The 14604-nt window shown below is 45.7% G+C and overlaps 1 long non-coding RNA gene across 2 annotated transcripts in view; it reads left to right on the top strand.

The window, feature by feature from the left end:
• Positions 1-14604, top strand: part of LOC119978105 — a 148268-nt gene that overhangs the window by 46094 nt on the left and 87570 nt on the right. For both annotated transcript variants that reach the window (XR_005463385.1, XR_005463386.1), the window contains exon 3: positions 9733-9797. This is a non-coding gene — a long non-coding RNA (uncharacterized LOC119978105). The remainder of the gene's footprint in view (positions 1-9732; positions 9798-14604) is intronic.

Raw genomic sequence — 14604 nt, 5'->3', positions numbered from 1 at the left:
AACGCCACCTAACCGAACCTTTTGGTGGAAATTGTGGTGGAAACAGATCCTACAGAAGTTTCAAACAAGTTTAACAAGTAAGTTGGATAAATTCTTGAAGGGAGAAAATATGCCAATTATGGGAAAAGAGGGGTCTGGGATGAATTGGTTATCTCTGTCAAAGAGACAACCAGGGCGCCATGGGTCGTATCATATTCTCAGCTTGATTCTATGGGCTGACTTTTCCTGACCAAGTGCAAACAATGTTTAACGGCTCCCTGACACATTCACACCCCCAGACGCTTTTCTAGGGGTGAGCTGGTAGCTGAATCCACTACCCCCACCTGACTCTAGGCAGCTAATTAATGAATTTATAATAATAATTTTTATTAGTGTCACAAATAGGCTTACATTAACACCGTAATGAAGTTACCGTGAAAAGCCCCTAGTCACCACATGCTGGCAGCTGTGCGGGTACACTGAGGGAGAATTCAGAATGTCTAATTCACCTAACAAGCACGTCTTTCGGGACTTGAGGGAGGAAACTGGAGCACCCCGAGGAAACCCACGCAGACATGGGGAGAATGTACAGACAGTGCATAGACAGTGACCCAAGCCGGGAATCGAACCCGGGCCCTGGCGCTGTGAAGCAACAGTGATAACCACTGTGCTATACACTTGGAGGGATTTTGTAGTGTCGCTGGTGTTTTCCTGATTATAGAGCAGCTACTAGTCCTGTACGGAGACAATTAGTTCAATTGGAGTGGCCTCCCCAGCAGCAGGATAAGGAACAATGACAGAGCCATCCATTGCATTGGCCCCACAATCTTCGGGCATCTTTAATTATTCCATATTGAGGTGCCCTCCTGCTCACCTGCCTGCCTCAGCAGTGCCCAGCTATCCCAGTGAGGCTGTCAAACTGACATTGATGTGGACTCACTGATTGAACCTGCAGCTTTGGCAAACTTGCCCATTGTCTTTAGTTGGATGGTGAACGTGGAACCTGATGTATTATCTGAGTTGGTCTGACATAAACTGCAACTGGATGCAGTGAGTCTCGAATCAGGCTTCCGACACAGGAGATGGTCCAACACTGTTTTTTTGAACTTGCTTGTTGCTATACATAATCTGCCGTGGGTTGACACTCTATTAATCTAAACTGATAACCTCAGACTGGCCTGACCAGATTAGCTCTCTGTCACATGGAGAAGGTGCTCATGGCCTTGTGCACTTTAACTATCTCTGTAGCTGTATCCAGTGAGAAGAGACAGAGTCTTAATGCCTTGTGTGTTTTATAGTGGTAGTGTCCTGTCTGGTGATTGGTTGTTCCGTGTCGTGTGTGTCCATTGGTTATCCTGTGTGTCAATCACTGCCTGTCCGTATCTCATTATATCTATGAGTGGATATTATGACAGAACAAGCCAATTACAAGGCTGCCTCCTGAAAGGTTGTACTGGCAGGCATGTGAAGACATTGCTGGGCTCAGAAATGCTCTATGTGGGCCTCAGATCGGGGTTCCAATGCCCACCACATTGCCCAGCTCTGTGTTTCGATGAACTGGTCAATTATAATTTATAGAACATAGAACTGTACAGCACAGTACAGGCCCTTCGGTCCACAATGCTGTGCCAAACTAGTCTGAAACTAAGATCAAATCAACCTACTCCCAATCATTCTAATGGACTCCATATGCCTATCCAATAACCACTTGAAAATTCCTAAAGTGTCCGATTCCACTACCATAGCTGGGAGTGTGTTCCATGCCCCAATCACTTTCTGAGTAAAGAACCTACCTCTGACATCCCTCCTATATCTTCTACCATGAACCTTATAGATATGCCCCTTGTAACAGCTACATCCATCCGACGAAAAAGTCGCTGAACGTCCACTCTATCTATCCCTCTCATCATCTTATACACCTCAATTAAGTCACCTCTCATCCTCCATCGCTCCAAAGAGAAAAGCCCTAGCTCCCTCAACCTTTCTTCATAACACTTACCCTCCATTCCAGGCAGCATCCTGGTAAATCTCCTTCGCACCCTTTCCAATGCTTCCACATCCTTCCTATAATGAGGTGACCAGAACTGCACACAATACTCCAAATGTGGCCGAACCAAAGTCTTGTACAGTTGTAGCATAACCTCACAGCTCTTAAAATCAATCCCCCTGTTAATAAATGCTAACAGACTGTAGGCTTTCTTCACGGCTCTATCCACTTGGGTGGCAACTTTCAGAGATCTATGGACATGAACTCCGAGACCTCTCTCCTCCTCCACATTCTTCAGAACCCTGCCGCTAACCCTGTAATCCGCATTCACGTTTGTCCTACCAAAATGAATCACCTCACACTTATCAGGGTTAAGCTCATCTGCCACTTTTCAGCCCAGCTCTGCATCCTATCAATGTCTCTTTGCAGCTTACAACAGCCCTCCACATTATCCACTACTTCACCGATCTTGATGTCATCAGCAAATTTACTAACCCAACCTTCAACTCCATCATCCAAGTCATTGATAAAAATCACAAACAGCAGAGGACCCAGCACTGATCCCTGTGGTACACCACTGGTGACTGGGCTCCAGGATGAAAATTTACCATCTACCAACACCCTCTGTCTTCTATGTGATAACCAGTTACTGATCCAATCGGCCAAATTTCCCTCTGTGACATGCCTCCTTACTTTCTGCATGAGCTGACCTTGGGGCACCTTATCAAACGCCTTACTAAAATCCATGTAAACAACATCAACTGCTCTACCTTCATCTATGTACTTAGTTACCTCCTCAAAGAATACAATCAAACTTGTGAGGCAAGATTTACCCCTCACAAATCCATGCTGACTATCCTGGATTAAGCTGTATCTTTACAAATGATCATAAATCCTATCCCTCAGGACCCTTTCCAATAATTTACCTATGACCAAATTGAGACTAACCAGCCTATAATTCCCAGGGTAGTACCTATTCCCTTTCTTGAACAAGGAGACAACAATCGCATTTGTCCAGTCTTCTGGCATTATTCCTGTAGACAGTGAGGATATAAAGATCAAGGCCAAATCTCAATCTCATCCCTCGCCTCCCAAAGAATCCTAGGATATATCCCGCCAGGCCCAGGGGGCTTATCTATCCTCAGGCTTCTCAAAATTTCTAACTCATCTTTCTTCCGAATACCTACCTCCTCCAGCCTACCAGCCTTTATCGCACTATCCTCCTCAACAACATGGCCCCTCTCCTTTGTGAACACTGAAGAAAAGTATTCATTTAGGGCCTCTCCCATATCTTCAGACTCCATGCACACATTCCCACTACTGTTCTTGACTGGCCCTAACTGCACCTTGGTCATTCTTTTATTCCTCACATCAGTGTAAAACGCCTTGGGGTTTTCCTTGATCCTATCCGCCAAGGACTTCTCATGCCCCCTCCTAGCTTTCCTAAGCCCTTTCTTGAGCTCCTACCTAGCTATCTTGTATCCCTCAAGTGCCCTAACTGAACTTTGTTTTCTCATCCTTACATAAGCCCCCTTCTTCCTCTTGACAAGACATTCAACCTCTTTTGTAAACCATGGTTTCCTCACTTGACCATTTCCTCCCTGCCTGACAGGGACATACATATAGAACATAGAACATAGAACATTACAGCGCAGTACAGGCCCTTCAGCCCTCGATGTTGTGCCGACCTGTGAAACCACTCTAAAGCCCATCTACACTATTCCCTTATTATCCATATGTTTATCCAATGACCATTTAAATGCCCTTAATGTTGATCAAAGACAAACAGTATTTTCTCCTTGAACAAGCTCCACATCTCAATTGTGCCAATCCCTGACAGTTCCTGTTTCCATCTTATGCTCCCCAATTCTTGCCTAATCGCATCGTAATTACCCTTCCCCCAGTTATAAACCTTGCCCTGCCGTATGTTCCTATCCCTCTCCATTGCTATAGTGAAAGTCACCGAATTGAGGTCACTATCTCCAAAGTGCTCTCCCGCAACCAAATCTAACACTTGGCCCGGTTCACTACCCAGTACCAAATCCAATGTACCAAAACTTGTCGGTCTACCCACATATTGTGTGAGGAAACCCTCCTGCACACGCTGGATAAAAACAGCCCCATCCAAACTATTCGAATTATAATGGTTCCAATCAATATTTGGAAAGTTAAAGTCACCCGTGATAACTACCATGTGACTACTGCACGTATCCAAAATCTGCATTGCAATCTTTTCCTCCACATCTCTGTTACTGTTTGGGGGCCTATAGAAACTCCTAACAAAGTGACCGCTCCTTTCCTATTTCTAACTTCAGCCCACACTACCTCAGTAGACAGATCCTCCTCAAACTGCCTTTCTGCAGCCATTATACTATCCTTGATTAACAATGCGACTCCTCCACCTCTTTTCCACCTTACCTAATGTTATGATACATCTGAACCCCGGAACCTCCAGCAACCATTCCTGCTCCTGTTCTATCCACGTCTCTATAATGGCCACAACATCGTAGTCCCAGGTACCAATCCATGCTTCAAGCTCGCCAACCTTATTCCTGGTGCTCCTCGCATTGAAGTAGACACACTTCAATGAAGACACCACCTTCATGCCTGCAGGCCGACTCTTGTGACCTTGGTGCCTTCCTTAGTACTGCACTACCCTCAAATTCCTGAACTCCAGCAACACTATCTCCTGGAATACAAATCAGTTTCCCATCCCCCTGCCAAATTAGTTAAACCCCCCCCCCCCCCCGAAGAGCTGTAGCAAATTTCCCTCCCAGGATATTGATGCCGCTCTGGTTCAGGTGCAACCCGTCCTGTTTGTACAGGTCCCACTTTCCTGAGAATGTGCTCCAATTATCCAAGTAAATGAAACCCTCCCTCCTACACCATCCCTGTAGCCACGTGCTTAACTGCACTGTCTCCCTGTCCCTCACCTTGCTAGCACATGGCACTGGCAGCAAACCAGAGATGACAACAAGGTCAGCTTCCACCCTAGCTCCCTGAATTCCTGTTTTACATCCCCATCCCTTTTCCTACCGATGTCGTTGGTACCGATGTGTACCACGACTTGTGGCTGCTCCCCCTCCCCCATATGAATCCTGAAAACACGATCAGAGATGTCACAGACCTTGACACCTGGGAGGCAACACACCAACCGTGAGCCTCTATCGTTGCCACAGAACCGCCTATCTGTACCTCTAAATATAGAGTCTTCAATAACTAATGCTCTCCTGCTCTCCCCCCTTCCCTTCTGAACCACAGGGACAGACTCTGTGCCAGAGACCTGTGATTATAGTTTAATCAAAACAAAATCTACACCAAACCAAATATATTCCAATCAGTCTAAGTTTAAGCTAAAATCAATCTTAGCCAAATCTGAAATCAATTCAGACCAAATACAAACTCAAACAAATTAAAATCCAGATTGAACCAAAACCAACATAATCCACAATCGAATTTATATTCAATCAAAATCCAATCAAAATAGATTCAAAGTTAGTCCATTCAAATTCTGAATGAAAAGTAAATCAAGTCCTGTTGTCGGGTGTTGGTTACATTTCAATAGCTTTTATGAAATATTTGATGTGAAGATGCCGGCGTTAGACTAGGGTGAGCATAGGAAGGATTCTTACAACACCAGGTTAAAGCCCAACAGGTTTAAAGTCCAAGGTCCCGGTTGAGATGGATTCATGTGTGCGGAACTTGGTTGTAAGTTTCTGCGCGGCGTTTCTGCGTTGTCGCGCGTCCTGAAGGCCGCCTTGGAGAACGCTTACCCGAAGATCAGAGGCTGAATGCCCTTGACTGCTGAAGTGTTCCTCGACTGGAAGGGAACATTCCTGCCTGCCGATTGTCGCGCGATGTCCATTCATCCGTTGTCCTCGCATCTGCATGGCCTCGCCAATATATCATGCTTCGGGACATCCTTTCCTGCAGCATATGAGGTTGACAACGTTGGCCGAGTCGCACAAGTATGTACCACGTACCTGGTGGGTGGTGTTCTCATGTGTAATGGTGGTATCCATGTCGATGATCTGAGGCGCCTTGCAGAGATTGCCAGGCTTGTGTGGTGTTGTGGTCGCTGTTCTGCATTCATGTCGCATTACATTCACCCCCCACCATCTGGCCTGGGCTTGCAAAATCCTACCAACTGTCCTGGCTTGTGACAATTCACACCTCTTCAACCTGTGATTACCCCTCTCTCCAGTTGCTCTGCCTGGTACTGTAGACTTAATCACCTGCAAAGACTCACATTCAAAGTATCGTATTGCATCTTTGACTTTGTCTATATATATGTTTCTGGAACCCACCTCTTCATTCACCTGAGGAAGCAGCAGTGCTCCGAAAGCTAGTGATTCGAAAGAAACCTGTTGGACTTTAACCTGGTGTTGTAAGACTTCTTACTATGAAATCTTTGTATTTCTTCAGCAGGTTAACTTTCCGTCTTTATTGACTCATTTATAAATATATAGTGAAGGTTACAAGCTGGGAGCTGTTTCCATGCTGAGGTCTGCACGTGGCTCTTTCCAACACTATAGTGGCTCCGAGGAGCGTGTCATATGTTCTCTTACATCACTCTGTAGGTGATACTGTACTCAGTCCCCCCTTAACCCTATGTCTGTCAGACCCTTATAATGCAGGCCCAAACTCGAACCCAGACAAATTAAAACCTAATCCAAACCCTATCTAAAATTGAATTGAAATCCAATGTACACTCACAGCCAAACTCAGACGATACCACAAATCCACGTCAAATCCAAATTGAAGCTACATTAAATTAAAATTCAATCCAATTGAAACAGCACCAAATTGAAGTTCAATCCCAAAACAAAATTAAAGAGTACGATTTGCCCCCTGAGCTGCACCTAGTCACCTGACTTGCGGTGCCCGGCACGATGTGGATCTTGCCCCCACGGGGCGTGGAATATCTTGATCCCGTATTCACCTGGTACCCCGCTAGTCAATGGCCGTGCCTGCGAAACCTCATCGCTACCAGCCTGGCACCCTGGCAGTGCCACCTGGGCACTGTGGCACAGTTGGCACTGCCAGGGCTACAGGGGCACTGCCAGTGTGCCAAGTTTACAGTGCCAAGGTGTCTGAGTGCCAGGTTTGCACTGCCAATAGTCGGGGTCTGGGGGGGGGGGGGCATGCCCATGGAAGGAGGTGAGGGGCGCGGTTGAAGGGTGCAAAGAAAGATTGGGATGGTTAAGAGGGGGGGGGGGTCCTTAAAGCATGGAGGTTCTGGAAGGGGGAGGGGTGTAGAGATTGCGGCAGCTGTTCAAAATGCCAGTCCGTCTGGCAAGCTCAGCCCCCCAGGGCAAGAAATCTTCCCAAGTGTGGCCTTGATGCGGCGAAACTCCGAGGCCTAAAAAAAACGGCTAAGTGCTGTTGAATACTGGTCAATCTCGGCACTGCAGCCACTGAGAAACCCCCCCGGCCAAACACGGCTGAAACCAGACGTGGAAATTTTTCGGGTGAATTGCACGTAAACTCAATCTACACCAACCTTCAAGCTTGACTTATTGCAAGCTTTGTTTGGAAGCTTAGATACCACACTCAGAATAAAGATAAGTTCATATTCAAATTCCACTATATTCTTCGCATAGCCGGTGGTCTGCCTCGTCAGCGTTCAGTCTTCCCGATTGGCTCTGGTCCCACTCTCTGGGCCAGCCAATACTAATGGTTATGTGTTTGCTTCTTGGACTGGAAGAAGGTTTATAGTGGAGTTCCCCAGGGATCGGTGTTAAGAACCTTGTTATTCCTGATGTAAATGAATGACCTGAACCTTAGTGCTAAGGGCACAATTATAATATTTGCAGAAGACATACAACTGGGAAGTATTACGAACCTTGAGGAGGATAGTGTAAAATTTCAGAAGGACATAGACAGGTTGGTGGAATGGACTCACAAGTGCCAGATGAAATTTAATGCAGAAAAGTGTGAAGTGATTCATTTTGATAAGAGGGAAGTGAATACAATATAAATTAAAGGGTACAATTCGAAAGGGGATATAAGGACCTGGGTGTATGTGTGCATGAATCATTGGCAGGACAGGTTGAGAGTGGTCAGTAAACCATATATCTTCCTGGGCTTTAGCAACAAGGGTATCGCGTGTAAGAGCAAGGAAGTTACATTAAACCTGGAGAAAACATTGGTTCAGCCTCAACAGGAGGATTGTGTCCTGTTCTTGGCAACACACTTAAGGAAGAATGTGAAAACATACGAGAGGGTACAGAAAAGACCCATGAGAGTGGTTCCAGGGATAAGGAACTTAAGTTAAGCAGAAAGATTGAAGAGCTTAGGACTGTTCTCCTTGGAGAAGAGAAGGTTCAGAGGAGATTTGGTAAGAGGGGAATAGCCAGAGCAGATAGGGAGAAACTGCTCCCATCTTTGGAAGGCTCACAAACCAGAAGGCACCGACTTAAGTAACAATGGTGACATGAGGAGAAACATTTCAACACAGCGAGTGGCAAAGATCAGGAATGGACAGAGTGTGATGGAGGCATGGTCAAACGGGGCTTTCGTAAGGGAGTTGGGGCATTATCTGAAAAGGAAATATTTGCAGAGCTAAGGGGAAAAGGCAGGGGAGTGACACTGGATGAATTGCCCCTTCAGAGGGCTAGCAGACACAATGGGCTGAATAACTGGCCTCCTTCTGCGCTGCAGCCATTCCATTCTATGAAGCAGACACAGCGTGTGCTGCCCATTTACAACCTGAGCACTGAAATCTCTGCTGTCACTTCAGTGGTACTGCTCCTGAAATTCAGACCTGTGGGGACACATCATCTGGCCAACTGGAGAAAGGAATCTCTCTGACTGCCCATTTGTTTGACAGGAAACTTAATGAACAGGAGGTCCGTATGCTGCCTTTACAATCCCTTCCTGCTTCAGAGTCTCATAGCCCTGGTCAAGCAAGATTATCCATAGATTACCAGAGCAGAGAAATCAAACCCTTTCATCACTTGATAGAGATCCTTACAAACTACTGCATTCTTCCTGTCTAACTGCTACTTCCAAATGCCCTCTCACTTCATGCTTAGTTCTCTATGCGCACAATACGGAGATATCCACAGTTCTTTAAATTTTGACTTTACGGTCCCAGCATCAAAGGTCAAATTCACCTTTGGTAACAGGACAAATGTATGATTATATATCAGGACCTATTTTACGCTCTGCCCGATACTCCTTTCCATTGCAAACAGATATCGGTGGAGTGTAAGACAGACTGCTGATTCCCAATTGCCCATTTCGTGCAGCCACACAGGTCGAATTTCACCCCATTAAGTCTTCAGCATATTTTACTGTTTCCTGCTTCTCAATGTTCACTGTATCCGGCTGAGAGATTGCATTCAGCTTCTTTGCTATTAAGTGATTCCACAAGTCATTCAGATCTATCTCCTTTGTCTCACTCATGTGAGTTTGCTGTTAATTCAAACATGAATCCAAATGTGTTGCTCAATTCTTTAAAATTTGGAATCAGACCGATTCAGTGAAATTGCTGCCCGCACATTCATGGGATAAATGAACAGTGCTTTCAATTACTGACTTTCTTAGGTCAACACAGCATTTTTGCTGTGTATCCGTAACCTTTGTATCGTGTTTCTGTAGAGACTTTACGTACTGTAGCTGTTTTCCATGCTTCTCTGCCTCAAATCCATTGATGCCCCTTCTCACCTTCAGTTTTTGCCCTTCCAAACAGGACATATTCTCTTTGCTACTTCTGCAGCAGGCAAGTGGACTAATTCTATCTCTTGGCCTTCATCTTTCAGAATCCTTGCAGACACATCTAACTCATCATCACAAAATGATCTGGTCATACTTTGAGACCTTACGTGTAAGTAAACCTTTTTTATTTACTATTTCACTTTATATTTTCAATACTGCAAGTGACTACACTTTAAAAGTACTTCAACGTCTGGAAAGCCATTTGGGACACCCTGACACTGTGAAAGGTGTTACCGAAATGCAAGACTCTCTAGTTGAGTCTCCACATCCTTAGATCCCTAAATGGCTGATTTGCAACAAACTCTGGGGTCAAGTGAGATGACCGTTGTTATTAATTAGCTGATCATGTCGCAACTTCTCAACTTCAGAAGCCCTAACAGTGGCCGAAACGGACAGGAACATTCTTGAATCCGCATAACCCAGATTGCCGGAGGCTGTGTGAGGGAGCTGTGATCTTAGCCTCTGGTAGAATGGCTCCACATTCTTGTGCCATCTTAAGAGAGCATAGAAACTAATAAACCTATCCTTTCCAAACAACATAAAGCTGGAAATGGCTCTGTGTGAGTGTTATTGTGCAGACAGTTGGAAATGTGTTCACCTGAAATTTTGGCGCTGTCAGTTGTGGCTCAGGTGGTAGCAGTCTCTTTCTTCAGAGTCAGCTGGTTGTGTGGCTTCAAGCCCCACTTCAGCGATTTTAACACTGACACCCCCGTGCAGCATTGAGGGAGTGCTGCACTATCAGGATGCTGATTTTCAGTGAGACATTAAAGGAAGGCTCCACCTGACTCTCAGGTAAGCAAATAGGTCCCATTACACTTTTTCAAAGAGCAGAGGAGTTCACCTTGTGTCTTGAATAATATTTATCCCACAACGAACACAACAAAATGGATTATCTGGTCATTATTTCATTGCTGTTTGAGAGAACCTACTACTATACTTCTTACATTATAACCATGACTGTACTTCAAAATTGCTTAATTGTCTGCAAACTGCTTTGGGATATCCTGGTGTCATGAAATGTGCTTTATAAATGCAACTTCTTTCATTTTAACAATTTTTAATATTGCATACACTCAAAATCATTGAGTATAATTTCAAGATCTATATCTTACTGGAGAAAATAGTTAGTGGCTGGAAGGTAGAGGCAAGGTCCCATTAATATTCTGTGGCCCTAGAATCACATTAAACAGGAACAGCCCACTTCCCTCGGCAGGAACTAATGCAAAAAGGATACACAGGGCATTTTTCATGTATACATTTGCCTCTTAAAGCTGCCCTGATGTGGTAGTATGACTAGAGGTACTACGGTACCTGGGAGTGCTGAGCCACCATTGGTGGAGAAGGCTCGCTGCTCATTGGCCCAATGGTTTGTACTTCATTGGTCAGAGTATAAGGTAGCTCCGCCCAGTGAGGCGGAGTATAAGAGCCTGTGTTTCGCAGCAGCCAGCCTTTTCTGTACTCGAGCTGCTGGGGAAACATCTTGTCGATTAAAGCCTTCAATTCGGACTACATCCTCGTTTCAGTAGTTATTGATTGCGCATCACCTTAGTATCTCTAGTTGTTGTTACTGTCAGCTGTCCCTTTATTCGAGGATGACGTGCACTCAGGGTTGTGAGTTTCTGCCATTGTTCTTTGTGTGACTCAACCGGTTAATTCATGGCCCACAGATCTTTGAGCACATGGGTCAGGGTGTCCCAGGAGGTAGCGGGATCAGGAGTGCAGGATTTGCTTCCTTTTCGTCCTGTCTACACTGTCTCATTATTACAGCGTTGTGTTTCAAAGTGTAATGCACCTTGATGGACAAGCTGTCACTATTCTGATTGATTGGCAGTAAGCTCCTGCCAGTCATTTGGGTCAAAGCTTCTATGCTTCAGGGAGAGCTTCAGAATGTCTTTGAAGTGGTTTCTTTATTCTCCCCTGGAATGTTGGCCATTTGAGAATTGAGAAAATGGGACCTGGTGGGGGAGATGCTTTTCGACCGTCCAGACACAGTGTCCAGACTATCGGTGTAGATCGTGCAGGGAGTTTCACCTGAGTGCTTATGGAGCGCCCTTCAAGAAAGACACTAGTGTTTGTTGGACAGTCCTCCCATTAAATCTGAAGGATATGATTGGATTGGATTGGATTGGATTTGTTTATTGTCACGTGTACCGAGGTACAGTGAAAAGTATTTTTCTGCAAGCAGCTCAACAGATCATTCAGTACATGGGAAGAAAAGGGAATTGAACAGAATTCAAGAAAATACATGAGAATACATAATAGGGCAACACAAGATATACAATGTAACTACATAAGCATTGGCATCGGATGAAGCAGACAGGGTGTAGTGTTAATGAGGACAGTCCATAAAAGGGTCATTTAGGAGTCTGGTGACAGTGGGGAAGAAGCTGTTTTTGAGTCTGTTCGTCCGTGTTCTCAGACTTCTGAATCTCCTGCCCGATGGAAGAAGTTGGAAAAGTGAGTAAGCCGGGTGGGAGGGATCCTTGATTATGCTGCCTGCTTTCCCCTGGCAGCGGGAGGTGTAGATGGAATCAATGGATGGGAGGCAGGTTCGTGTGATGGACTGGGCGGTATTCACCACTCTCTGAAGTTCCTTGCGGTCCTGGGCCGAGCAGTTGCCATACCAGGCTGTGATGCAGCCCGAGAGGATGCTCTCTATAGTGCATCTGTAAAAGTTGGTAAGGGTTAATGTGGACATGCCAAATTTCCTTAGTTTCCTGAGGAAGTAAAGGCGCTGTTGTGCTTTCTTGGTGATAGCGTCGACATGAGTGGACCAGGATAGATTTTTGGTGATGTGCACCCCTAGGAATTTGAAACTGCTCACCATCTCCACCTCGGCTCCGTTGATGCTGACAGGGGTGTGTACAGTACCATGCTTCCTGAAGTCGATGACCAGCTCTTTAGTTTTGCTGGCATTAAGGGAGAGATTGTTGTCGTTGCACCACTCCACTAGGTTCTCTATCTCCCTCCTGTATTCAGACTCGTCGTTATTCGAGATCCGGCCCACTATGGTCGTATCGTCAGCAAACTTGTAGATGGAGTTGGAACCAAGTTTTGCCATGCAGTCGTGTGTGTACAGGGAGTAGAGTAGGGGGCTAAGTACGCAGCCTTGCGGGGCACCGGTGTTGAGGACTATTGTGGAGGAGGTGTTGGTGTTCATTCTTACTGACTGTGGTCTGTTGGTCAGAAAGTCAAGGATCCAGTTGCAGAGTGGAGAGCCAAGTCCTAGGTTTTGGAGCTTTGATATGAGCTTGGCTGGGATTATGGTGTTGAAGGCGGAGCTGTAGTCAATAAATAAGAGCATTATGGAGGTCTTGACGGAAGCATTATGGAGGTCTTTGCTGTCAAACACTCATTGCTGTAGTTTGCAGAAGGCTGAACTGACACAGTTGATCCATGTGTTGGATCTTCTCATCAATGGTAGCCTTTTGGGAGAGGTAGGTACCAAGGAATAGGATGGACTCAATTTATTCCAGGGAGTCGTCTTTAACATGTGTGGGAGGTGGAATATTTGGCTGACCAGGTGGGAGTTGATATATGAGCTTTGTGTTGACAATATTCAGGGATGGGCCAAATTTCATATTTGCAGAGTTGAAGAGATTGAAAGTGGCTTGAAAATCTAATGCAGCGTGGGCAACGACACTGCAGTCATCCTCAAATGGTAGATCATGTATGACTATGGTGGTCAGTTTAGTTTTGGCACAGAGACAGCTGAGGTTAAAGAGTTTTCCATCGAGATAATATTTAATACTGACCACTAGAGGGGAGTTGATCTTTGATGGGGTTAATAGCCACTGTCAGGTAAATTGTAAATAATATGGGAGCTGTCACACAGCCTTGTTTTAGCATGGCATCTGTTTCAGATCCCTCTATCAAGAGAGTTACATCATCACCATGAAGCAATTGCAGGATTGTGATAAACTTTCTCGGACATCCATATCTTTGGAGCACAGTCCACCGATCCTCACAAATTACTAAATTAAATGCTTGTGGTCGGGTCGATGAATGCAATGGAGAGTTCCTGTTGTCGCTCTTGGCATTTTTCTTGGATTTGTCTGACAAAAAAGCTTACCGTCTTTGAAGACTTCAGCTGCAATAATATTAGGATGTAGGCTTTATTGTTCCTCATCTGTTTGATTGCTTGTTGCAGTTCTCCCATCCATAGCAGTTCACCCACGGATTCTGCCATGTGTGCTGAGGGATAGCCTGGAGACTGTCAGCTGCCACTGCGAATTCATGGTTGAGGAAGTTAAGAAGAGAAATGCCATCCTTTGAGCAAAGAAATGTTTAGTCCATTTGTCCTTGCCCTTATAGATGGTCCTGGTAGATTCAAAATAGTTTTGCAAGAGATGATGGTCAGCATATTATTTGATCTCCCAGGCTTTCTCTTCCCAACACATGTTCTTTATCTTCCAGGTTTGTCTTTGGGTGTCAGCTTGATCTGTTGGACTGCTGCCTCCTTGCAACTTTGGATTGTTCTGCCAGGCAATGACGTCTACTCGTTCTTGTTCTTGGAGGTCACATGAAAAATGAAAATCGCTTATTGTCACAAGTAGGCTTCAAATGAAGTTACTGTGAAAAGCCCCTAGTCGCCACATTCCGGCGCCTGTCCAGGGAGGCTGGTACGGGAATTGAACCCACTCTGCTGGCCTTGGTCTGCTTTACAAGCCAGCTATTTAGCCCACTGTGCTAAACCACCACATCATTTTCAGCAAACTGGGGCGGGATTCTCCGACCCCCCGCCGGATCGGAGAATCGCCGGGGGCTAGCGTGAATCCCGCCCCCGCTGTCTCCCGAAGTCTCCGGCACCAGAGATTCGGTGGGGGCGGGAATCGCGCCGTGCCTGTCGACGCCCCCCCTCCCCCGGCGATTCTCCGGCCCGCGTTGGGCCAAAGTCCCGCTGCTGTCATGCCGGT

Source organism: Scyliorhinus canicula, chromosome 15, assembly GCF_902713615.1.
Source record: "Scyliorhinus canicula chromosome 15, sScyCan1.1, whole genome shotgun sequence".
In the NCBI taxonomy this organism is placed as follows: domain Eukaryota; kingdom Metazoa; phylum Chordata; class Chondrichthyes; order Carcharhiniformes; family Scyliorhinidae; genus Scyliorhinus; species Scyliorhinus canicula.
The sequence above is the reverse complement of the archived record's forward strand: the minus strand, read 5'-3'. Positions and strand labels throughout refer to the sequence as shown.